The sequence below is a fragment of the Molossus molossus genome, unplaced genomic scaffold (genome assembly GCF_014108415.1).
Source record: "Molossus molossus isolate mMolMol1 unplaced genomic scaffold, mMolMol1.p scaffold_m16_p_15, whole genome shotgun sequence".
In the NCBI taxonomy this organism is placed as follows: domain Eukaryota; kingdom Metazoa; phylum Chordata; class Mammalia; order Chiroptera; family Molossidae; genus Molossus; species Molossus molossus.
In genome coordinates, this window is record NW_023425350.1 from 2,863,950 (window position 1) to 2,887,695 (window position 23,746).

Sequence of the window (23,746 nt, forward strand, 5' to 3'; positions counted from 1 at the left end):
GCAGGAATCTCTCATTTTTTATGGATAAAGTGGGAGTAATAAAATTCAAGGAATGACCATCTAAAGGACAGTGATACACCTGGCTGACTCCTGTGACGACTAAACACGAAAACCCGCAGAAATACCTCACACACACATAGTGGCTGCTAAAACCTCGTTCTCGCACTCTCCACTCTGTTTTCCAACGTCGTTATGGAACTAATAGTTTTTTGTTTTTGTTTTTTTTTTTACATTAAATAAAATTTAGAAAAAAAATAAAGTCGCCTGTACTGTGTACCACTCAATTCTCATCTGGCAATTATCAAAGGTTTCACGTCGACACGTGGACCGCAGTAAATACACTCAAGACGACATGTCCAGTAGGGACAAAGGAGATGCTATAATTTGTGGGTGTCAAGTATTACGTTTCAATAAAACTATGAACTGTAAGTCATATGAAAAGATGTTTGGTCTTTTTTTTTGTCTGTGTATGGAGTGGTTGCCAGTGGTTTATTCTAAGAGTTACAGATGTGTAAAAGTTCATAAATAATTCACACAATAGGACAATCGAGAATAATTGGAAGCCTGTTACATCAAGTGCCATTGTGTGCTCTAAATACCCACGTGACACTGACACTCCGAATTCTTCGACCGCCGAGCACGAGAATGCTTACTGGCATCGCCAGGGCCTCGGTGGTGTCTGCTCGGACAGCACACCTGAGGAAGGACCTTCTGGAAGCGGACCTTCTCGGCGGCAGCTGGAGGGTCCCGCTCACGGCCTGCCGAGCTCTCGGGGAGACCAGAGAGGGTCAGGCCTCTCTCTGAGGCTCACACAGCCCCTTTCCTCGGCGCTCCGGTTGCACATGGAAACCTCCGCCGGAACTTGCCTCGTTGTATTTGGGGTTTCTTATTGTTTCTGTTTCCTCCACCGGACGGTGAGCTCGCGTGTGAAAACCACACGTGCTGATTTCTATTTGTAGGTCGGGTTTGGTTTTCCGGTTAGAGCTGGCCCTCGGTGAAGGGACCCAGTTAGAGACCCCGAGGACCGAGTCACACACCAAGGGCTGGTAAAGAGTATGACACCATGGAGTACACACCAGCTAATTTTAGAACAGAGACTGAACTCACACATAGTATGAGATGTAACAGGAAGTGTGTTGAGGGAATAGGAGAAATGCAGCTTTAATTTCCAGTATCTTACCCTGGCCTCCAGTTGGCTTTTCCCCAAATTTAGCTAGGTTATTGAATCTGATACTTTTTCCAAAAGTATCTTTGGTGGTTGAACAATTCAAAATCAACACCAGTCCTGATAATTTGAAAAATGAGACAAGGAAGAATGCAAAGTGGAAAATTCACCTACAAACATTGTGCAGAGCCCTGCCAATCTACGGAGTCGAGGTTGAGAGGCTGTGGTCAGCGGACTGAAATGAAGAGCCAGATGTCCAAGAAGGCATGCCGGGCCTCGTGGGTCACTGTCAGAAATCTGTGTGGCGGCTTCTCCCAGAGGGCCGTCCACTGAGGCCGAGGACACACGTTACGTACGTGTTGGTCTCTGGCTTTGGAAGAGCGAGAGCTGGAATCTAAGAAGGGACAGCATCTCAAGTCCACCGTCCCTCGGAGATGGACCAGGGCTGGACCTGAGGCCTGGGCCACGCTCACACTTGGCTCTTACGCAACGAGTTAATTCTACACGGACAGGACGATGCCACCAAATTAAGGTCTTTCAGAACAAATGTGACATTCCGCCTTCACAAAAACCTCTGAGATTATTTCTACTTCCCGAGGCTTTTCCAAATGACCAGCACAGGATGCCTGGCAATAACCAGAAATAACCACCCTTTCCATCAGTTGTAATCCATCCAATGTTTTGCTGGATTCAGAGAGCTGCCGAGGGCAAGGGGTGGGGAGAGGCGGAGGAGGGTGAAGGAGGACAAATGGTGACGGAAGGAGACCTGATTTGGGGTGGAGAACACACAATATACAGATGATCCATTATAGAACGATACACCTGAAACCTATATAACTTTGTTAACCAACATCACAGCAATAAATCCAATAAAAACATTTCGATAAAAATAAGACTCAGCATTAGCAAATGCTCGACCATGTAGATATTTTCCATTTCTCATCTTACCACTAATCCTGGACTCTAAGCCCATGCCGTTCATAATGTATTCCTTTCGTTGTGAACCCATCTCAAAACTCAGAAGGCTGACCCGATTAAACCGGAGTAAAAAGAAAAGCTTCGCTTTCTTATCACATCCCAGTGAAAAAGACCTTCCACCCCCACACACACCCGATATGTGACTTCACACTCATAAAGTGTTAATATGTTCAAGACTAATCATTGCCTAGGCCCATCCAGAGACCGGAGAAGCTCATGGGTTGAATTTCTGTTACATGTGTCAGGAGCGCACGCTCTGTGATGGTGAAATTCTTCTCCAAGGCATTTGCAAAGGGGTGTCTTTCAGCACCCCACGGGACGTCCGGCCTCGCGCTCTGCGATCCCCGGCAAGGATTCAGGTCGGTGACACAAAGTGTCCTTCCTGCTGCACAACTGGAAAGGCCACTTGATCCTCCGAAGTGAATTCTGTTCCCAAGTGCAGCGGGATTCACACGTACCGCGGAGCCAGCCGCCGCCCGGTCTTCCGCAATGAAGACGGCTGTGGTTCCCCAGGACTCGGGGGTGCAGTCTGCCGGGGCCAGGGCCCACCTCAAACTACAGAACAGCAGGAAGGAACTGTTCACGACAGGGCGCCCCGATGCCACGTGCCCGGCACTGCTCAGTGACACGTCGCCCAGAGAAACGAAAGGATGGCTCCTGCCTGCAGAATCTCAGTGTTGACTGACGTGAACATAAATAATCACTTGCGTGCGATACATGTCAAAACAGGTGGATGTGGAGGCGTCTGTGGGAACCGAGGGCAGGGCGGAGCTAGTTCTGTCCAGGGAGAGCACCAGGTATTTTCAGAACTGGCATTTCCAGGCTCGTCCCCCGGAGGACGAAGGAGAGGGGGTGAGTCGTGAACCTGCTTCTGCCTCTGACTCGGGGGGGCTTTGAGTAAGTCAGGCAAACTCTCAGATGGTCAACGCAAGTGCGTGTGGATTTGTCCAAATCAAATAACACTGACAGAGGGAGCAACACCACTTCGGAAATGACACGACCCCTTGCGCTTCCTGCTTCTGAGCGTTGCTTAAGGCTTTCGCGCCAACAGACTGTCCCGCCCGGCCCGCTATCAAGCTGGGCCGCCCTACAGCTCGGGGCCCAGAATTTGGAGGCTGCCTCCTCGGGGTCCGCACTCGTGAATAAAGATGACTCTTCGCTCCCTGCCGTGTTCTGAGTCTTTTCATTGACATTCGGTTCCCTGACTGGGAATCGACACACGAGCAGCGGTTGCCACGGGGGAGGTGGCCCCGCGGGCTCCGCGGAGCCTTGTGCTGGAGGGAAGCGTGTGCCGCGGTCATTTCGGTTCCCTGCCCGTTCGGGGCTCCGTGGCCAGCTGCCGACACTGCCCACCCCGGCTGCCAGGGTCCAGCTTCAGGGACTGAGCAGCTTCAGGACTGATGAGTGCCCCTGGGGAGCCCGAGCACAGGCCCGCCCTGGAGGTCGAAGGAGGGACTGATCACCTCTCAGGCCTTCCGGCCACCAGGGAGGGCAGCCCTGACGGGAGGGGATGTTAAACCCATTTGACTGTCAGTGCGTGAGTGAGTGTGATGTCTGTGTGGCTCCACCAGTGCAAACCTACGGGGTCTGAGTGGGCCCCAACCTGCAGTACCGTGGTGACCTCATACGGCTCAGGGCAGTATGAGGTTCTGGGGGACACTGTCCCTCCCTGCGAACCTGATCCGAGTCAGGGGTTTGTCCTGACCTGCCAAAGCTAAGAGGCACCTAAATCTCCGAGAGGGAAGCGGCCAGGGGGGCAAACCCAAACCCCCACCCCTCGTCTGTCCGCGCCGTTACGGAGGAGAAACCTTGGGAGGAGGCCCGTCCACAGTGCTCGACCGCATGTTGCAGAACTTTGATCGGTTCCGGGGCCAGGATCCGAGCATGACCCTGAGCCAATTGGAAACCTTCTGTTCAGCCGAATGGCCTAGTTTTGGGGTAGGCTGGCCCCCTGAGGGAGCCCTCAACCTAGGAGTCATACGGGCAGTACATCTGATAGTGACAGGGGCCAGGACACCCAGACCAGTACATCTGCATAGATAGATGGCAGGGACTAGCTCAGGACATGCCCAAGTGGCTCCAACGCTGTGCTGGGCCGAAGCCGAAATCGGCAGGGGTACCTGGGACAACGAGAAAGACCTCACCTCGCCAAACGCGGCAGCCCCTGCCCACGTCCTGGTGGCTCAATCTAAGGAGGCACGCCAACCCCCGTTCTCAAAGGCGACCCTGAGGAAGAGCTGCCCATCCATTTACCGCCCCCCATATGCACCTGAGGTGATCCCCCGGGCCCCGGAAATCGAAACTCCACCCCCATCTGTCTCACCGGCCCCAGAAGCGCCCCGGCCTTCTTGGTCTAGACAAGGCGCCTGCAACGGCAGCCACTCCAGATGCCTCTCAGGACGACCCAGGCCCCGCCACAAATTGGGCCAGATGGTACCGAGCAGCCAGGATGGACCATCGCTTATTACCAACCACTGACCTCTTATACTGGAAGCACCACACTCCGTCCTTCTCGGAGAAACCCCAGGCCCTGCTCGACCTCATGGAGTCCATCCTGCAGACGCACCGTCCCCCTGGTACGACTGCCCACAGCTGCTCCTCACGCTGTTCCACACCGAGGAGCGGAGGCGCATTCTCCAGGAAGCCCACCGATATCAGGAGACCACGGCGCCCGTGGGCACTTCCGACCCAGCCCAATGGGCAAGGGCAGCAGTACCTGCGGCCCAACCTGACTGGGACCACCGCTCAGAGGAAGGAAGGGCCGTGCTCCAGAGATGCAGGGCCGCCCTTCTCCGCGGAATCCGGGCCCCGCCCGACGGGTCAACCAACATCTCAAAATTAGTGTGACTCAGTGACCTGAGGATTAAATGCCCTGGGGACTTTTACAAACGGCTGTGTGAGGCCTGTCGGACATACACCCCGCTCGACCCCGAAGGGCCAGACAACCAGAGGTCGACACGGCGTTCATCTCCCAATCAGCCTCGGACATCAGGCCAAAGCTTCAGAAACTCGAGGGCTTCGCCGGAACGAACATAAGCCAACTCACAGAGGTTGCCACCAAGGTGTCCAGCGCCAGGGGGGAGGCGGCCGAGCGGGAGGCTGGGGAAGAATGGAGAAAGGCAGCCCTCCCGGCAGCCGCTCTCCGAAAGCCCCTGCCACCCAGGGAAGGCAGCGGCAGAAGGAAAGAACAAGCCTGCACACTGGACGGTGGAACCAGACCCACGTGCACACTGCGAACAAAGGGGACACTGGAAAAGGGAGTGTCCCAACCGAAGGGAGAAAAGGCAATTGGGACCTGAGACCCAGGCGCCCACCATCCTCAGTCCGACAGGCCTAGACTTGGACTAGGGGAGCCTGGGCTCACCACACCTTGGCCCCCATGAGCCCATGGTCCAGATGACAGTAGGGGGACAAACCCTCCCCTTTATGGAGACACTGGGGCAGAACATTCTGTAGTGATGACCACGGTTGCACCTCCCTCAGGGCGCGAGATGTCTATCATTGGCGCCACCGGACAGCCTAGTGGCCCCGGACAGTTTTGTCTAGCCTGAACTGTAGAACTCGGGGCCACCAGGTGAAGCATGAATTCCTGTACATGCCGGAGTGCCTGGTTCCGCTCCTGGGACGCGACCTGCTTCTAAGCTAGGAGCCCAGATCTCCTTTCGCCCATCGGGAGAGGCTCCCTGACAAGGTGGCGCCCACACCTCACAGCAGTCTTAGTTCCCCGGGAAGAATATCGACTCTATAAGGAAGTGGAGGAAGGCCAACGGGAGCCCACAGAGGGAGGGGGATTGACCTTCACAAGAGACACCCAGAGGTCTGGGCAGGAGACAACCCGCCAGGATTGGCAGGGAACCATCACCTATAATTACAGAACTGAAGCCGGGAGCCGGGCCGAAGCAGATTCGCCAGTGCCCCACCCCCAGGAAGGCCCGGCTGGGCGTCACAGGGGTCATGCAGAGCACCTGAGGGAAGGTACACTTGTCCCAGGCCAGTCCCCCCGGAATACTCCCCTGCTGCCAGCGAAGAAGCCAGATGGGAGCGGATAGAGGCCGGTGCAGGACCTGCGAGCAGCGAGCGAGGCAACAACCACATTGCACCCCGCGGTACCGAACCCCCACACGCTCCTCAGCCAGCTCCCGCTGGAAGCGGCCGGTTCACCTGTCTGGACTTGAAGGAAGGACGCCTTTTCCTGCCTCCGACTTGCGAAGGTGAGCCAACCGCTCTGCTTTCGAATAGGAAGACCCCCAGACTGGGGCAAAGCCCCAACTGACCTGGACCAGATGGCCACAGGATTTAAGAATCCGCCCACTCTCTTCGGAGAGGCCCTGGCCAGAGACTTAACACCGTTTACTGATACAGAAACGGACCTGGTGCTGCTACAATATGCAGACGATCTCCTACTAGGCCCCCACATTGGACCGGTGCTGGGAGGGCTCCTGCCAGCTCCTTGAACTGCTGACAGAGGCAGGTACCGGGTCTCCTGGAAGAAAGCACAGCTATGCCAGGCCCGGGTAAAATACCTGGGACTCCTCACTTCCCAAGAGAGACACGGGTCCTGGGCCAGGAAAGGAAGCAGGTCATGATGGCTCCACCAACTCCAGCCGCATGGAGGGAACTTCGAGAGTTCCTAGGGGCGGCCGGGTTCTGCCCAATCTGGACACCGGGGTATGCAGCATCGGCCAAACCACTTTAGCAAGTGCTGAAGGGCCCAGACACAGCAGCCCTCCTATGGGAGCTGAGCAGGAGTGAGCCTTCCAGAATATAAAGATCATCTTGGGCATGTGCCGGCCCTGGGCTGCCAGACCCCAGTCGGCCTTCCGACCTCTACAGGCACCAAAAGGAGAAAATAGCATTAGGGGTCCTTACACAGCCAGTGGGACCACGGCAAAGGCCGGCTGCACACCTGTCTGAGCAACTGGACAACGTGGCAGCAGGCTGGCCGCCTGCCTCAGGGCCATGGCTGCAGCTGTCGCTCTCTTACAGGAGGCAGACAAGCTAACACTGGGGCGAGAGATCAGCATGTTTGTTCCCCTCGTGGTATCCAGCCTTCTGGCTGGACAGGGACACCAACGGCTCTCCAACCCGAGACTGACACAGGACCAGGGACTTCTCCATGAGAGTCCCCGAGTGAAAGTCAGCACTGTCCGGCGAATGAACCCGGCTGGGTTCCTCCCTGCTGAGCTGGAGAACCAGACCACGACTGGCCCGAGACAGCTGCGGAGGTCATGCCAGCCGACCAGACCTGCGGCCCAGCCTCTGACCAGCCAGACTCACCGCTCTGCACCGAGGGAGCAGTTACACGACTGAGGGGATCGAATGGCGGGTACGCTGTCGTGGACAAGGAGAAAGTAAATGAAGCAAAGCCCCTGCCGGCCGGCTGGTCCGCCCACAGGGCAGAAGTCGGGGCATTAATTAGGGCGCTCGAAATAGCAGAAGGAAAAAGGGTCAGCGTTTACACAGACTCTCGGGGTGCCTTCGCCACCATACACATCCATGGGGCGATCTACCGAGAGAGAGGACTCTGAACAGCCGAGGGGAAGGAAATGAAAACAAGGCGGAAATACTTCGGCTGCTGGAGCAGGCTGGGCCCCTCGGGGGGCGGCGGGAATGCACTGCAGGGGCCCCCAGAGGAAGAGACAGAGTAGCCCAGGGAACAGGGCAGATCAGGCAGCAGAGGCAGCAGCTACAGAGAGGGAGGCCCCCACAAATACCCCAGCCATAGAAGGTGCCCTGTTAGAACTGAACCTCAGTCAGCCAGCCAGACTGCACCCCCGAGGAACAGAAACTGGCCACACGAGAGAACTGTCTCCGAACCATCGGCACATGGAAGCCGGACCAACGGCTCTGCATCCCCAAGGCCAGGCCAGCAGTGTCGTCGGGCAATGCGAGGCCCTCACACCCAGGGAAACCTCTCTAGCGGCCTCACTCGGGAGTTGTTACTACTTCCCTAACATGTCTGGACTGTGCCAGGAACAACGCAGCAGGTCTCCCGAGAGGGCTCTCCGGAATACAACACAGGGGGCAACAGCCGTACGAGGACCCACAGACTGATTTTACTGAGATCAGGCCAAGCCGGGGACACAGGTACCTACTCGTATTGTTCTGCACTTTCTCTGGATGGGTAGAAGCATTCCCCACCAGGACAGAAACAGCAGAGAGGGAGTCAGGACCCTCCCCAGGGAAATGATCCCCCGCTTTGGGTTGCCTGTGACCACTGGCAGCGACAACGGGACAGCGTTTGTGGCAAAAGTGCTCCGGGAACTAGCAGCACAGTTAAAAACCCCTTGGAAGCTACACGCTGCCTGTCGCCCTCAGAGCTCAGGAAAGGTAGCGCGCATGAGCCGGACTCTGGAAGAAACCCTCGCACAGTTCCATCAGGAGACGACCTGCCCTGGCCAGACCCGCTGCCCTTAGCATTATTCAGGGTACGGACGCCCCTAAGGCCACAGGGTTTGCACCATTTGAGTTAGTTTACGGGAGGCCGCCAGCCGGACTACCCCCCCTAGAGGAGAGCTTCGGATTACAGGGGAGCAGGGCAGACTGAGTCCCTCCAGGAGCTTGGGGAGACACTTGGCCAGATACGTCAGGCCAGATTAGACCGAGGACCCTTACCACGAGGGGGCCAGCCCACTCACATGGACCAGGGGACTATGTATGGACTAAAGCCTGGGAAAAGGAACCCCTCCAACCCACATGGACCCGGCCCCACCTTGTCATACTAACAACCCTGACTGCACTTAAGGTTGCAGGAATCACCCCCTGGATCCATCACAGCCGAGCCAAGAGGGCAACGGACCCAGCGGATTCCAGGAGGACGACGGGGACCCAGAGGACCAGCCACCACGGCTGCTGACCCTGACGCTGAAAAGGAAACCAGGCACTGACGGAGGCTCAGAGGAAGGGACAAGTGCCCAGGATGGTACCTGACTGCAGTGGGGAGTTTTGCTATAATCTTAGGAATTGGACTGATGAATTGGCCCCAACAGAATGGAACACCTGGGAGCTACTGGCTCCCCCACATGTGTCTGGACAATAAATTATACATGACGGGGAAGTTGGGAGGGACCATTGGATACCAGAGTCAGAAGTGTCAGGCATACGGGCCCCTGGGTAGACAGGCTTGTTGGAGCACCTGCCGCCAATGAAGTGATTGAACCGGAAGAATTTGAGATGGTCCGGGAAGAAGCTGTTAGAGAAATAGCCGGACGGCGGAGGAAGCAGGAGGAAAAGATAATATATAAAGGTGCCAACCTGACCACTTTCCGGGAGGCACGATAGAGAATCAGCCCCACAGCACAGGTTCAGGAGCTAGTACGAGCCAGGTGCTCAGCGCACCAGAGCACTAGCAACTCCACTCGGGAATGCTGGGTTTGCCTACCGTCCAGGAGAAAGGATCCTAGGAATACCTGTTCCACCTCCCTGGGGTCATACTGGGGCACCTCCTGGTCCCAGTCAGGCCCTAGCCCAGGGCCCATAACCACCGATGTGTTCCTAGATACCGGAGGATCAAATGTAACTGCCCAGAGCCGGAGAAGTTCTCCCCAGAAGGAAACCCAGTCGGGTCTCTTAACCCAGAGCTCTGTACCAGTAGCCTCAGTGTCCCCAATAACAGCAGCTTCTGTACTGAGCCAGGATTATTCCCCGTGTGGACGGGAGGCCTACAGGTGCCTCCCCGCCAATTGGACCGGGAGAGGTCTGGAGGTCTTCCTTACCCCTAGCCTCAGCATCCGAACCCCCCAGAAATATCGACCCTACTCCTACTCTGACTGAGCCGAAAGGGACCTACCCAAACCTAAAGGGGGGTAGGCACAGCAGTTGCAGCCAGAATTGGCTTTGCAGCTGGGATAGGGGCAGGATTGGGGGGCCTAGGGTTCTCTGCCTCTACCTACTACAGGTTGTCCTTCCAACTGAATGCAGACATGACCACAGCAGCAGACCCCTTGACCGCCATCCAACGACAGATTAATTCACTGGCAGAAGTAACCTTACAGAACCGCCCGGCTCTAGACTTGCTAACAGCAGAAAAAGGGGGAACTCACATGTTCTTGGGGGGAGAATGCTGCTGCTTTGTGAACCAGTCTGGAACCATAACACAAAAGGTCAAAGAACTCAGGGAAAACATAAAAGGCAGAGCTGAAGAATGAGAAACTTGGAACTGGGGAATAGGCTCCCAGGGCTGGCTCCGATGGCTACTTCCACTCATTGGACCGACAGCCATCATTCTCCTAGGAGTAAGCCTCGGACCATGCATAAAACGGACCACAGTCCAAACTTTACAGTCCACTGTAACCAGGGGCCACGACCAAAATATTGGCCCCCCAACAATATCAGTACAGATATCAACTCCTACAAAGGTCTGCAGACCCAGATCATAGAGATCTGTGATGCAATAGGCAGCAACAGCAGCTAATCGCATCAAAAGGGGGGAATGATAGAGGAAGTAAATGCCATTTTAATTGAGCCATCTTAGCAATGACACGACCCCTTGCGCTTCCTGCTTCTGTGCGTTGCTTAAGGCTTTGGCGCCAAAAGACTGCCCCGCCAAGCCCGCTAGCAAGCTGGGCGCGCCCCACAGCTCGGGGCCCAGAATTTGGAGGCTGCCTCCTCGGGTCCGCACGCGTGAGCACAGGAACCTCTTTGCTCCCTCCGGTGTTCGGTCTGTCTTTTCGTAACAGCACCACCAAGGTCCCCGATGCCAGCTCAGCTCCCAGGGCTGAAGCAGTTACGAAAGGGAATCGCGTTTGATGAAACGTGCTGCAAACTCCGTGACAAAATGCTTCTGGAGGACTCGACTGGAAAGGCAGGCTGACACCATCGGGGGCCCGTAGCACTCTCCGAGAAGAACGTGCCTTGTCTTGCTGGTGGTCTTCATTTTGTAGGTCGTCTTTGAGACGGGCAACGAGTGTAAAGGTAAAAGAAAGTCGAGCCAGGCGAGGAGACTGACTAGGGGACTGACTGAGGGTTTGCACAAAAGTAAAGATCGGGGACCACAGTCGCCCAAGCTCGGGTGATGACAAAAGTGGGCAGGAGAGGTAGCTGGGAGCCAGATGAGGGAAGGAGAAGCAGTAAGACCTGGGAACTAATTCTGGGGTGACCAGGATGAGAGAGGCACTTACCCTTTGAGAGACGTGGAGGGACCTGGAGAGCACTGTGCTGAGCGAGGCCAGTCAGTCAGAGAGAGACAAGTACCCCGTGAGCTCACGTGTACGTGGAATCTAATGAACAAAGTGAGCTGACGAACAAAACAGATCCAGGGACATGGAAGCAGGGAACAGACTGACCAGCCTCAGAGGGAGGGGGGCCAGGAAGAGATAAACCACAGAACCGATACGCACACGGGCACAACCCACGGACACAGACAACAGTGCAGGAAGGCGGGGGCGGGGGGCTGGGGGGCTGGGAGCCGGGAAGAGAAGGTCCATGGGGAAAAGCGAGGGACCTGTGTAATACTTTCAACAATAAAGATAATTTGTTTAAAAAGATGACCACGCTGTTAGCCTAAGTGACCGGAAGGATGCCGCGGCCCTTAACCACAGGACAGCAGGTCGGATGTGCGGAGGGCGCAGGATGCTTCGAGGCTGCCGGGACCGTCCGTGACACACGGGAGGGACCGAGCTCAGGAGGTAGGTCTGGAACCAGGGAGCAGTTAGCCGAGGAAGCAGTACCGATCTTAACATTTAAAATAAGGCACCAGCTTGAAGAGTGCGGACTCCAGCCCGTGTTCCGGTCACAGTGAGCTTCACCACCGACCTCGGAACCCTTCTGCATGCGACGCCTTTTGCAGAAGTGGTTTCTACGTGAACTGTTCGGAGTTAGTCATTTTAAACCTTTACTAGGAACAACAAAACTCCTTTGCGAAGGGGAGTTCCGTCATTCAGAACATGGCCGAGACACCTGAGCCTTGCAGAGGCCCGGTCCCCGGAGAGCACGTGTGAGCGGGAGACTCTGGAGAAGTCGCAGAGAGCAGAGGGAGGCGGGGAAAGCAGTCGGGTCAGGAGCTTCTCGGCAGGTGGCCAAGGGGAAGGTGGCACGTCGAGGAGCAAGCGTGGTTCAGAGCGGTGGCCACCCCGAGGGCAGGCACCCACACTCGGGCAGAGTTGTCAGGTGGCCTCAGAGCCCCAGGCACCCTACTTGGGATTCGAGGCCATTCTTGATTCTGAGACAACTTTTACGTGAGCAAGGCAGAGGGTCATCCCAGGGGAGAGACGGGGCACTTGAACGAACACCGTTCAGTCTTCGGGGAAGGGATCTGCACAGCCAGGAGCCCACCTGGTCACAGGTGAGGGCCTGGATTCAGGACCAGGCGGAAAAGGTCCAGTTACCGCATTTAGGACCCAGGACAACTGATGCGGAGTAAGCGACGGCTCGCCCTTCAAACCCGTTTACTGCTCAGCTCCCAGTTCCTGGTCAGGCTCCGCGGTCATCCCAGAAACGGGGAGGGGAGGAGTCCAGAGCAGCCCCGGCATGTGGTTCCCCCAGCTCCGTTCTTGCTCTGCAAGTTTGGGTTGGAGTCTATACCGGGGCACAGTTGGACGTAACGATGGGTAGGTTGGGTTCCAATTTTGTTTTTAAGGAAATAAAGAATAAAGATCCTCAACACGCAGTGACATAGGCAGAGAGAACATTTGATGATCAGCCCCCAAAACCATGGCAGACAGAGGGGGTGGGGGCTGGGCACAGGGGTGTGAGTGAGGATCATGGGAAACAGATGTATCATCAGCCAAAGGGTGAGTGTTTAGAGGGAGATTTTTTTTTTAGGGAGTTGATGCTAAATTTATCAACCACTGAAAAAAATATTACAAGAGAATTTACAGTCAATACTCCACTCCCATTGATAGTGACACATTATTACATATTAACCTAAAAGTGTCGAGTATTTTTCAGAAGATGCTGGCATTAAAAAATATTCCTTAAAGAACTATTCTGTGCGTATAACATTTCACATTACATAATGTTTAAAATGTTGGCCCCTTACAAATGGTGAAGAACTTCACTGAATTTCTTTTCTGCTTAGCGTGGAGGGGGATTAAACATCATTCCTGGAGAGACGGCGTGTTTCTATTTTTTACGTTGGTGTGTTTCCCTGCCATTTCATGGTAGCGGAAAGCAGACGCCCCATGGAAGTGTCCTCCCACTGAATGTGGCAGGTCCAGAGGGGCGGCGTGCTCAAAAGCCACGGTGTGGGAAAAGGTGTGGACGGCTCGGCCTCCCCGCTCACTCCTTCTCCATGCCGCGCCCCAGCCCAGCACCACAAGCGCATGAGTCCGGCCCCCAGGCCCCGACGCCTCCTCTTCCAGGCCGCACGCACTGTAACACCCGCAGACAGGCCCCGACGCCTCCTCTTCCACGCCGCACGCGCTGTAACACCCGCAGACAGGCCCCGACGCCTCCTCTTCCACGCCGCACGCGCTGTAACACCGGCCCCCGGCCCCGATGCCTCTTCTTCCACGCCGCACGCGCTGTAACACCCGCAGACAGGCCCCGACGCCTCCTCTTCCACGCCGCACGCGCTGTAACACCGGCCCCCGGCCCCGATGCCTCCTCTTCCACGCCGCACGCGCTGTAACACCCGCAGACAGGCCCCGACGCCTCTTCTTCCACGCCGCACGCGCTGTAACACCCACAGACAGGCCCCGACGCCTCCTCTTCCACGCCGCACGCGCTGTAACACCCGCAGACAGGCCCCGACGCCTCCTCTTCCACGCCGCACGCGCTGTAACACCGGCAGACAGGCCTCGACGCCTCCTCTTCCACGCCGCACGCCCTGTAACACCCGCAGACAGGCCCCGACGCCTCCTCCTCCACGCCGCACGCCCTGTAACACCCGCAGACAGGCCCCGACGCCCCCTCTTCCAGGCCGCACGCGCTGTAACACCCGCAGACAGGCCCCGACGCCTCCTCTTCCACGCCGCACGCCCTGTAACACCGGCAGACAGGCCTCGACGCCTCCTCTTCCACGCCGCACGCGCTGTAACACCCGCAGACAGGCCCCGACGCCCCCTCTTCCAGGCCGCACGCGCTGTAACACCCGCAGACAGGCCCCGACGCCTCCTCCTCCACGCCGCACGCCCTGTAACACCCGCAGACAGGCCCCGACGCCCCTCTTCCAGGCCGCACGCGCTGTAACACCCGCAGACAGGCCCCGACGCCCCCTCTTCCAGGCCGCACGCGCTGTAACACCCGCAGACAGGCCCCGACGCCTCCTCCTCCACGCCGCACACGCTGTAACACCCGCAGACAGGCCCCGACGCCTCCTCTTCCACGCCGCACACGCTGTAACACCCGCAGACAGGCCCCGACGCCTCCTCCTCCACGCCGCACGCGCTGTAACACCCGCAGACAGGCCCCGACGCCCCCTCTTCCAGGCCGCACGCGCTGTAACACCCTCAGACAGGCCCCGACGCCTCCTCTTCCACACCGCACGCGCTGTAACACCCGCAGACAGGCCCCGACGCCTCCTCTTCCACGCCGCACGCGCTGTAACACCCGCAGACAGGCCCCGACGCCCCCTCTTCCAGGCCGCACACGCTGTAACACCCGCAGACAGGCCCCGACGCCTCCTCCTCCACGCCGCACGCGCTGTAACACCCGCAGACAGGCCCCGACGCCTCCTCCTCCACGCCGCACGCGCTGTAACACCCGCAGACAGGCCCCGACGCCCCCTCTTCCAGGCCGCACGCGCTGTAACACCCGCAGACAGGCCCCGACGCCTCCTCTTCCACGCCGCACGCGCTGTAACACCCGCAGACAGGCCCCGACGCCTCCTCTTCCACGCCGCACGCGCTGTAACACCCGCAGACAGGCCCCGACGCCCCCTCCTCCACGCCGCACGCGCTGTAACACCCGCAGACCGGCCCCGACGCCTCCTCTTCCACGCCGCACGCGCTGTAACACCCGCAGACAGGCCCCGACGCCTCCTCCTCCACGCCGCACGCGCTGTAACACCCGCAGACAGGCCCCGACGCCTCCTCCTCCACGCCGCACGCGCTGTAACACCCGCAGACAGGCCCCGACGCCTCCTCTTCCACGCCGCACGCGCTGTAACACCCGCAGACAGGCCCCGACGCCTCCTCTTCCACGCCGCACGCGCTGTAACACCCGCAGACAGGCCCCGACGCCTCCTCTTCCACGCCGCACGCGCTGTAACACCCGCAGACAGGCCCCGACGCCCCCTCCTCCACGCCGCACGCGCTGTAACACCCGCAGACAGGCCCCGACGCCTCCTCTTCCACGCCGCACGCGCTGTAACACCCGCAGACAGGCCCCGACGCCTCCTCCTCCACGCCGCACGCGCTGTAACACCCGCAGACAGGCCCCGACGCCCCCTCCTCCACGCCGCACGCGCTGTAACACCCGCAGACAGGCCCCGACGCCCCCTCCTCCACGCCGCACGCGCTGTAACACCCGCAGACAGGCCCCGACGCCTCCTCTTCCACGCCGCACGCGCTGTAACACCCGCAGACAGGCCCCGACGCCTCCTCTTCCACGCCGCACACGCTGTAACACCCGAGACAGGCCCCGACGCCTCCTCTTCCACGCCACACACGCTGTAACACCCGCAGACAGGCCCCGACGCCTCTTCTTCCACGCCGCACGCGCTGTAACACCCGCAGACAGGCCCCGACGCCTCCTCTTCCACGCCGCACGCGCTGTAACACCGGCCCCCGGCCCCGACGCCTCCTCTTCCACGCCGCACGCGCTGTAACACCCGCAGACAGGCCCCGACGCCTCCTCTTCCACGCCGCACGCGCTGTAACACCCGCAGACAGGCCCCGACGCCTCCTCCTCCAGGCCGCACGCGCTGTAACACCCGCAGACAGGCCCCGACGCCTCCTCTTCCACGCCGCACGCGCTGTAACACCGGCAGACAGGCCTCGACGCCTCCTCTTCCACGCCGCACGCCCTGTAACACCCGCAGACAGGCCCCGACGCCTCCTCCTCCACGCCGCACGCCCTGTAACACCCGCAGACAGGCCCCGACGCCCCCTCTTCCAGGCCGCACGCGCTGTAACACCCGCAGACAGGCCCCGACGCCTCCTCTTCCACGCCGCACGCCCTGTAACACCGGCAGACAGGCCTCGACGCCTCCTCTTCCACGCCGCACGCGCTGTAACACCCGCAGACAGGCCCCGACGCCTCCTCCTCCACGCCGCACGCCCTGTAACACCCGCAGACAGGCCCCGACGCCTCCTCCTCCACGCCGCACGCGCTGTAACACCGGCAGACAGGCCTCGACGCCTCCTCTTCCACGCCGCACGCCCTGTAACACCCGCAGACAGGCCCCGACGCCTCCTCCTCCACGCCGCACGCCCTGTAACACCCGCAGACAGGCCCCGACGCCCCCTCTTCCAGGCCGCACGCGCTGTAACACCCGCAGACAGGCCCCGACGCCTCCTCTTCCACGCCGCACGCCCTGTAACACCGGCAGACAGGCCTCGACGCCTCCTCTTCCACGCCGCACGCGCTGTAACACCCGCAGACAGGCCCCGACGCCTCCTCCTCCACGCCGCACGCCCTGTAACACCCGCAGACAGGCCCCGACGCCCCCTCTTCCAGGCCGCACACGCTGTAACACCCGCAGACAGGCCCCGACGCCTCCTCCTCCACGCCGCACGCGCTGTAACACCCGCAGACAGGCCCCGACGCCTCCTCCTCCACGCCGCACGCGCTGTAACACCCGCAGACAGGCCCCGACGCCTCCTCTTCCAGGCCGCACGCGCTGTAACACCCGCAGACAGGCCCCGACGCCTCCTCTTCCACGCCGCACGCGCTGTAACACCCGCAGACAGGCCCCGACGCCTCCTCCTCCACGCCGCACGCGCTGTAACACCCGCAGACAGGCCCCGACGCCCCCTCCTCCACGCCGCACGCGCTGTAACACCCGCAGACAGGCCCCGACGCCCCCTCTTCCAGGCCGCACGCGCTGTAACACCCGCAGACAGGCCCCGACGCCTCCTCTTCCACGCCGCACGCGCTGTAACACCCGCAGACAGGCCCCGACGCCTCCTCTTCCACGCCGCACACGCTGTAACACCCGAGACAGGCCCCGACGCCTCCTCTTCCACGCCACACACGCTGTAACACCCGCAGACAGGCCCCGACGCCTCTTCTTCCACGCCGCACGCGCTGTAACACCCACAGACAGGCCCCGACGCCTCCTCTTCCACGCCGCACGCGCTGTAACACCGGCCCCCGGCCCCGACGCCTCCTCTTCCACGCCGCACGCGCTGTAACACCCGCAGACAGGCCCCGACGCCTCCTCTTCCACGCCGCACGCGCTGTAACACCCGCAGACAGGCCCCGACGCCTCCTCCTCCAGGCCGCACGCGCTGTAACACCCGCAGACAGGCCCCGACGCCTCCTCTTCCACGCCGCACGCGCTGTAACACCGGCAGACAGGCCTCGACGCCTCCTCTTCCACGCCGCACGCGCTGTAACACCCGCAGACAGGCCCCGACGCCTCCTCCTCCACGCCGCACGCCCTGTAACACCCGCAGACAGGCCCCGACGCCCCCTCTTCCAGGCCGCACGCGCTGTAACACCCGCAGACAGGCCCCGACGCCCCCTCTTCCAGGCCGCACGCGCTGTAACACCCGCAGACAGGCCCCGACGCCTCCTCCTCCACGCCGCACACGCTGTAACACCCGCAGACAGGCCCCGACGCCTCCTCTTCCACGCCGCACACGCTGTAACACCCGCAGACAGGCCCCGACGCCTCCTCCTCCACGCCGCACGCGCTGTAACACCCGCAGACAGGCCCCGACGCCCCCTCTTCCAGGCCGCACGCGCTGTAACACCCGCAGACAGGCCCCGACGCCTCCTCCTCCACGCCGCACGCGCTGTAACACCCGCAGAGAGGCCCCGACGCCTCCTCCTCCACGCCGCACGCGCTGTAACACCCGCAGACAGGCCCCGACGCCTCCTCTTCCACGCCGCACGCGCTGTAACACCCGCAGACAGGCCCCGACGCCTCCTCCCCAGGCCGCACGCGCTGTAACACCCGCAGACAGGCCCCGACGCCTCCTCTTCCACGCCGCACGCGCTGTACACCCGCAGACAGGCCCCGACGCCTCCTCTTCCACGCCGCACACGCTGTAACACCCGCAGACAGGCCCCGACGCCTCCTCCTCCACACCGCACGCGCTGTAACACCCGCAGACATTTCTTCCACACCCCCGGAGCCGCGTCCAGGACTCAGCTTCAGGTCACTCAGTTTGCAGCCAAGTGCCTGCGGCAGGAATGTCAGTGCCAAGGCTGCCTGAGCTTTGCAAGTCCAGAACCGGGCTCTGCCAGGTCCCACGGTTATCAGACTGCCCCCCCCCCCAAAAAAAATGAGCTTCCTGCCAGTGTGAAAGGGCCACACCGTGGCTGCCGATTACGAGGACACTGACTTGTCATTTAAGGTACAAAACTAGTGACTAAACCACAATAGCAGCTGCCCCACAGAATTTGCCTGTCTGACGTTTATCTCTAAGCACAGAAGCCAGCCCCTGGACCGGGCCCTGCCCACCTGCTCACCATCGCAGGAGGGATGCTGGGTCCGCCAGGTCACGGGGGCCTCCACCCAGAACTGTGCGTTTTACCTTAAGGAGGCATAATGTTGCTACCTGGAGAGGGATGTTGGAGAGAGAACTTGTTGCCAAGGGTCACATCTCAAAGCTGGGTCTGAAGAGCATGTCTGTTCCTCGATTCAACCCACAGAACCCTGTTTGTCAGGGACGACGGGTCCTGGGCCTGGGCGCCCAGGGCCACACAGAGATGCCTGGTCTGTGGACCCCTGAGAGTTCCCCTGCCTTGTGATTGTTTTATTTCCTTTGATGCTACGGATGTAACACTGTTGAAACATGCGAACACGGTGGGTTTAACTGAACAGACAACACCGAATACTAAACAGCGTATCAGCCGCCTGCCAGTCAGAGTGAATTAAATGATGGCTGAGCAGCACCTAGGGGCTACCCGAAGATGGAAAAACACTGGCAGCAGGGAAGGTACTGGAACGGGGGTCCCAGAACCGAAGACCCTTACCTCACCTGACAGAAACTGAGGCTCAGAGGATCGGAGGGATGTTCGCAGATAAAAATGTCAGTAAGTGCCATTTGGCAGCCAAAACGCGTGAATGCGTCCTATGCCACGTGTCCGGGACGAGGCTCTGGGAGGCAAAGCTGAAGAGTCCCGCGGACGCTCTTCAGAGTCCACCAATCCAGGGCCACCGCCAGGAGGCGCGGGCAGCTGGCCTCTTCCCATGGCCTCGTGGCCACCCCCCACGGGGCCAACTCAGAACCTCGCCAAACCTGCTCCCACATACTTAGCATCATTAATACATGTGTACTAACAGCTACTCAGAACAAGAACCTGCACTGCAGGATGGAGAGAGTACTAACAGGATGAATCCACTGTCCCTTAAAGAATTAGAATCCAGCCCGGCCGGCGTGGCTCAGAGGCTGAGCGTCGACCCTGCACCAAGAGGACACTGCCTCAGTTCCCGGTCAGGGCACATGCCCAGGCTGTAGGTTCAATCCCCAGTGGGGGGCTGCAGGAGGCAGCCAGTCGATGTTCTCTCTCATCGATGTTTCTATCTCTCTCTCTCAAGTCAATTAAAAAACAAGTTAAAAAAAAAAAAAGAATTTATGATCCAGCAGTTAGGAGACAGCACTATTGAAGGACAGGTACAATGTGGACTAGAGACAGCAGAAGGTTCTGGAAGGCACACATCAAACTCTCTAAGGCTTTAAAAGAATGAGCAATTTCTTCAGGGATGAATGGTACTTGGAATGGATTTTGAAGGACGGTTAAAGTAGCAGAGATACAGAAAGTCCCAGGTTGGGCAGAAGGAAGGAGATGCCTTGTGCGGGGAGGTCATAGCTAGAGGACATGCAAAGGCACTGGGGCAGGAAGACCTCGGGTGTGTTCAGGGGACACCAGGCTGCCTCTTTGGCTGGAGGACACAGAACAGCGGAAGTGCAAGTTGGAGACCGAAAGCCGGGTGCCTGGTCTGTTGGCAGGGGGAAGGGGGTTGGGGGCTGGGGCGGGGGTCAGAACCGAGCTCAGTTTTGGAGAAGGATATGAGCGTCTGACATTTCTGAAGCAGGGAGTTTGATAGTCTTAGCTTTGAGATTTCAGATTGAGGAGATTTGGCCACACCATAGTAGAAAGGACAAACTGGACTGAGGTTAAATACACGCAGCTGGGTTCTAGCCTTGTCCGTGGTACCTGACCTGCTCAGCGTGACGAGCGCAGTCCGTCTCACGTGTCCCCGCAGAAAGCAGTGTGGCCATGAGGACACCCCTCTCCCACACTTTTCCTGGGAAACGTAATCTTTTGACACCCCTTTGGCACACACACGGATCTGTTGCCCATCCTGTGTAGGTTTTAAAAATACACTTAATCCCACATTGTACTCCACCCTTTTGGGTTCTCTGACATCAACATTCCAAACTCCGAAGAGATCCAGTACTGAAGCTAAATCGTATGGTCCCTAGGCTGAGGTCAAAATGCCATTTCCCTCTGTGTTCGCCATTGTCCACGGAGCAGACACCCACGAACTCCCTTTCTCTTTGCTGACATCACTGTGAGGGGAACAGGTACTGTCGGGTGACTCTGAGTGAAGAAGAATCTTCTAAACGCACCGGGGAGGCATGGCTCGGACACACTGCATGCGGGCGGATAAGACACGGAATTTCCTGTATTCAATACACAGATGCCTCCACCGCCCCCCCCCAAATACTCTGCATGAACTTCTGACCTCCTGGGGAGGACAGGGGATCCACGTGTGGACTGCCACAGAGATCCTGGGATAACGAGCAGGATGGAGATAAACTGAATGTTCCGAACGGGGAACGTCAACCCTGTCTCGGCCGCAGCCGGCCAGCCAGCTCCACGTGAGCAAGGGAAGAGCGACGTGGCCTCCTGGGGAGACACCTCCCCCAGCTTTCCAGACTGCCCCTGAGTCTGGAGTCCCCCTCCTCCTAGACCCTCCATTTCTCCTGGTCACGTGTCTTCCCCGCCTCCCTGGTCCTCGACAGTCAGCGAGAGGTGAGGCCGGCTCTAAGGACACGCGGGACCCCTTGTCCCTGGAAGATCCGTACGGACAGAACACAGGCAGCTCCACCCGATCGCGGAGGCGGAGCACCTGGACCTGGGCCGTGTCGTGTTGAGAAATGTGCACCTTGCACGTTCGATCTGACGGGGAGGTCGCTATTGCTGCTGTCCTTTTCCAGCGAGTGGACTATTGAATTTCAAAGGTCCACCTGGCCCTGGCTGGTTTGGCTCAGCGGTTAGAGCATCGGCCTGCGGTCCAGAGAGACCTGGGTTCGGTTCCCACTAAGGGCACGTGCCTCTGTTGCAGTTTGTCCCCGGCCCCGGTTGGGGTCATGTGGGTGGCAGCCAGTGGATTGGTCTCTCTCACATCGATGTTTCTCTCTCTCTCTTCCTCCCTCTCTCCCTCCTGCTCTATCTGAAGATAAATGCAAAAACGTCCTCGGGTGAGGATAAAAAAGAATAAAATAAAGGCCATGCTATGCCTGAGTGAATGCGGGAACTCAACCTAACTCAGGGTTGGGAACAAAGTGCACCAGGCGAGAGGCGCTGTGAGGCCAGCCGCACCCCCCAGTGCCTCTGCCCAAGCGATGGATTCGGAGCAGTGCTGTCGGGGTTCCTGGACCCCCGTGTCAGGCCCCAGACCCGTGTCCAGGACTGTCCTGAGAGACCACGCCAGGGCGCCGGCTGTGTGTCCAACTCCGCACGGTAGTTACAGAACAATGCAGCTTGGCTTTCGTTCCAGAGCTGGGAAGAGAAGTCCGTGCAGGTGTCAAGGAAAGACCTCAGTTCAGCTCCTGGCTGTCCCTGCATCACCTCGGTGGGACGTGGGAGCGGAGAGGGGGAGGGGCGTGGGCAGGCACTGTGCAGCTGACCCCGGCCCACGTCAATGACGAGTGAGGACCCAGGATGCTCTGGGGGTATTTTAATTTCAGCCATAGTCCTTTGGATTCTGCCCACAGTGTTTTGTTTTGTTTTGTTTTTAAATATATATTTTTATTTATTCTTTGAGATAGAGAAAGAGAGAGAGAGATATAAACATCTACATGAGAGAGAAACATTGATCAGCTGCCTCCTGCACGCCCCCCACTGGGGATGAAGCCCACAACCTGGGCATGTGCCCCGACCAGGAACCGACCAGGACCTCTGTCCACGGGAGGACGCTCCATGCCCTGAGCCACACGGCAGGACCACGGTGTTTTATTGTATGTCAGCAGTTGTAATATATTGGGGTGACCGTATGCGTTGTCGTATTTTGGCTTTTAGGTGTTGCGTACGAGAGGCGACAGGGACAGAGTCGGCGTTCTGCGGAATCGGGGCTCAGTCATCTGTGTGCTCCCCATTTTACTCAGCGCCTTCTTCCTTAGATTTCCTTGACAAAAAGAAAGGTCAGTGGTGATTTCTTCGTAAAGTTCAAGAAGGTGTCAGAATCCTGTTTTGACAACCTGCATGACACTGTATCTGGGGGAAAACGGGAGCAGACCAGGTGTCATTCAGCGGGGTGACTCTTCCACCCCCTCCGGCTGAGCCAGCAGAATCTGGGGTTGTCTTGTCCTCTTTGTCCCCAGCAGCTGCACCCCGCTGAAGCTCCATCCACGGCTCCCCCAGCCCTTCCAGCACCCACCCCTCTGCGCTCCCCGGCCGGAATGTCGCTCACCTGGCTCCCCCCCCCCACCTCCTGCCTGGAACTCCCTGCCCCAGGCTGACAGTCAACGTAATTTTATAAAATAAAGAGTAAATTCTGTGTACCCCCTTCTCTCAGCACCCATGGGGATTAAGTCCTCACTTCCTCTCACACATTCTCCTCCAAATCCCTCCCCCGTCCCCCAAACCACCCCCTATTCCACACCTTTGTACCTTTGTTTCTTCTGTGGTTGCTACCTGCTCTTGTCTGTCCCCCTGAACTCAGTACCCCGTATCCACGTAGGAAATAAGTATTTGTCCTTCAAGGCACAATCATCCCTTCTTCCTTTAATTTTATTTTTCAATTACAGTTTGCATTCAGCATTGTTTTGTGTTAGTTTCCGGGGTGCAGCATGGAGGTGAGACAGCCACATACTGTACGAAGGGGTCCCCTCAGCAAGTCTAGTGCCCACCTGGCACCATGCACAGTTACCCCCACATCCTGGACTCTACTCCCTGTGGGGTACTTTGCACCCCGTGACTACTCTGTGACGGCCAATTTCTACTTCTCAATCCCTTCACCTTTCCACCGGCCCCCCAACCCCTCCCCTCTGGCAACCATCAGTCTGTTCTCTGTATTTCTTTTGTTTGTTCATTTATTTTGTTCTTTAGATTCCACATATAAGTAAAATCTTGTGAAAGAATGAAATCTTGCCGTGTGCGACAGCGTGGACGGACCTAGAGGGTATCGTGCTCGGTGAAAAAGTCAGAGAAACACAAACAGCGCTTCTATCTTTCCGCGGCCGCCCATGTGCCGTTCGCTTGGTCGGCTGTCTTTCGGAGCGTCTGCGGAGCCGAGTGTGCGATGGGCGAAGACCAAGCTCCACAGCCTGGCGACCTGGTTTGAGTCCCACCCCAGCCCCTCTATGAGCCAGATGAGCT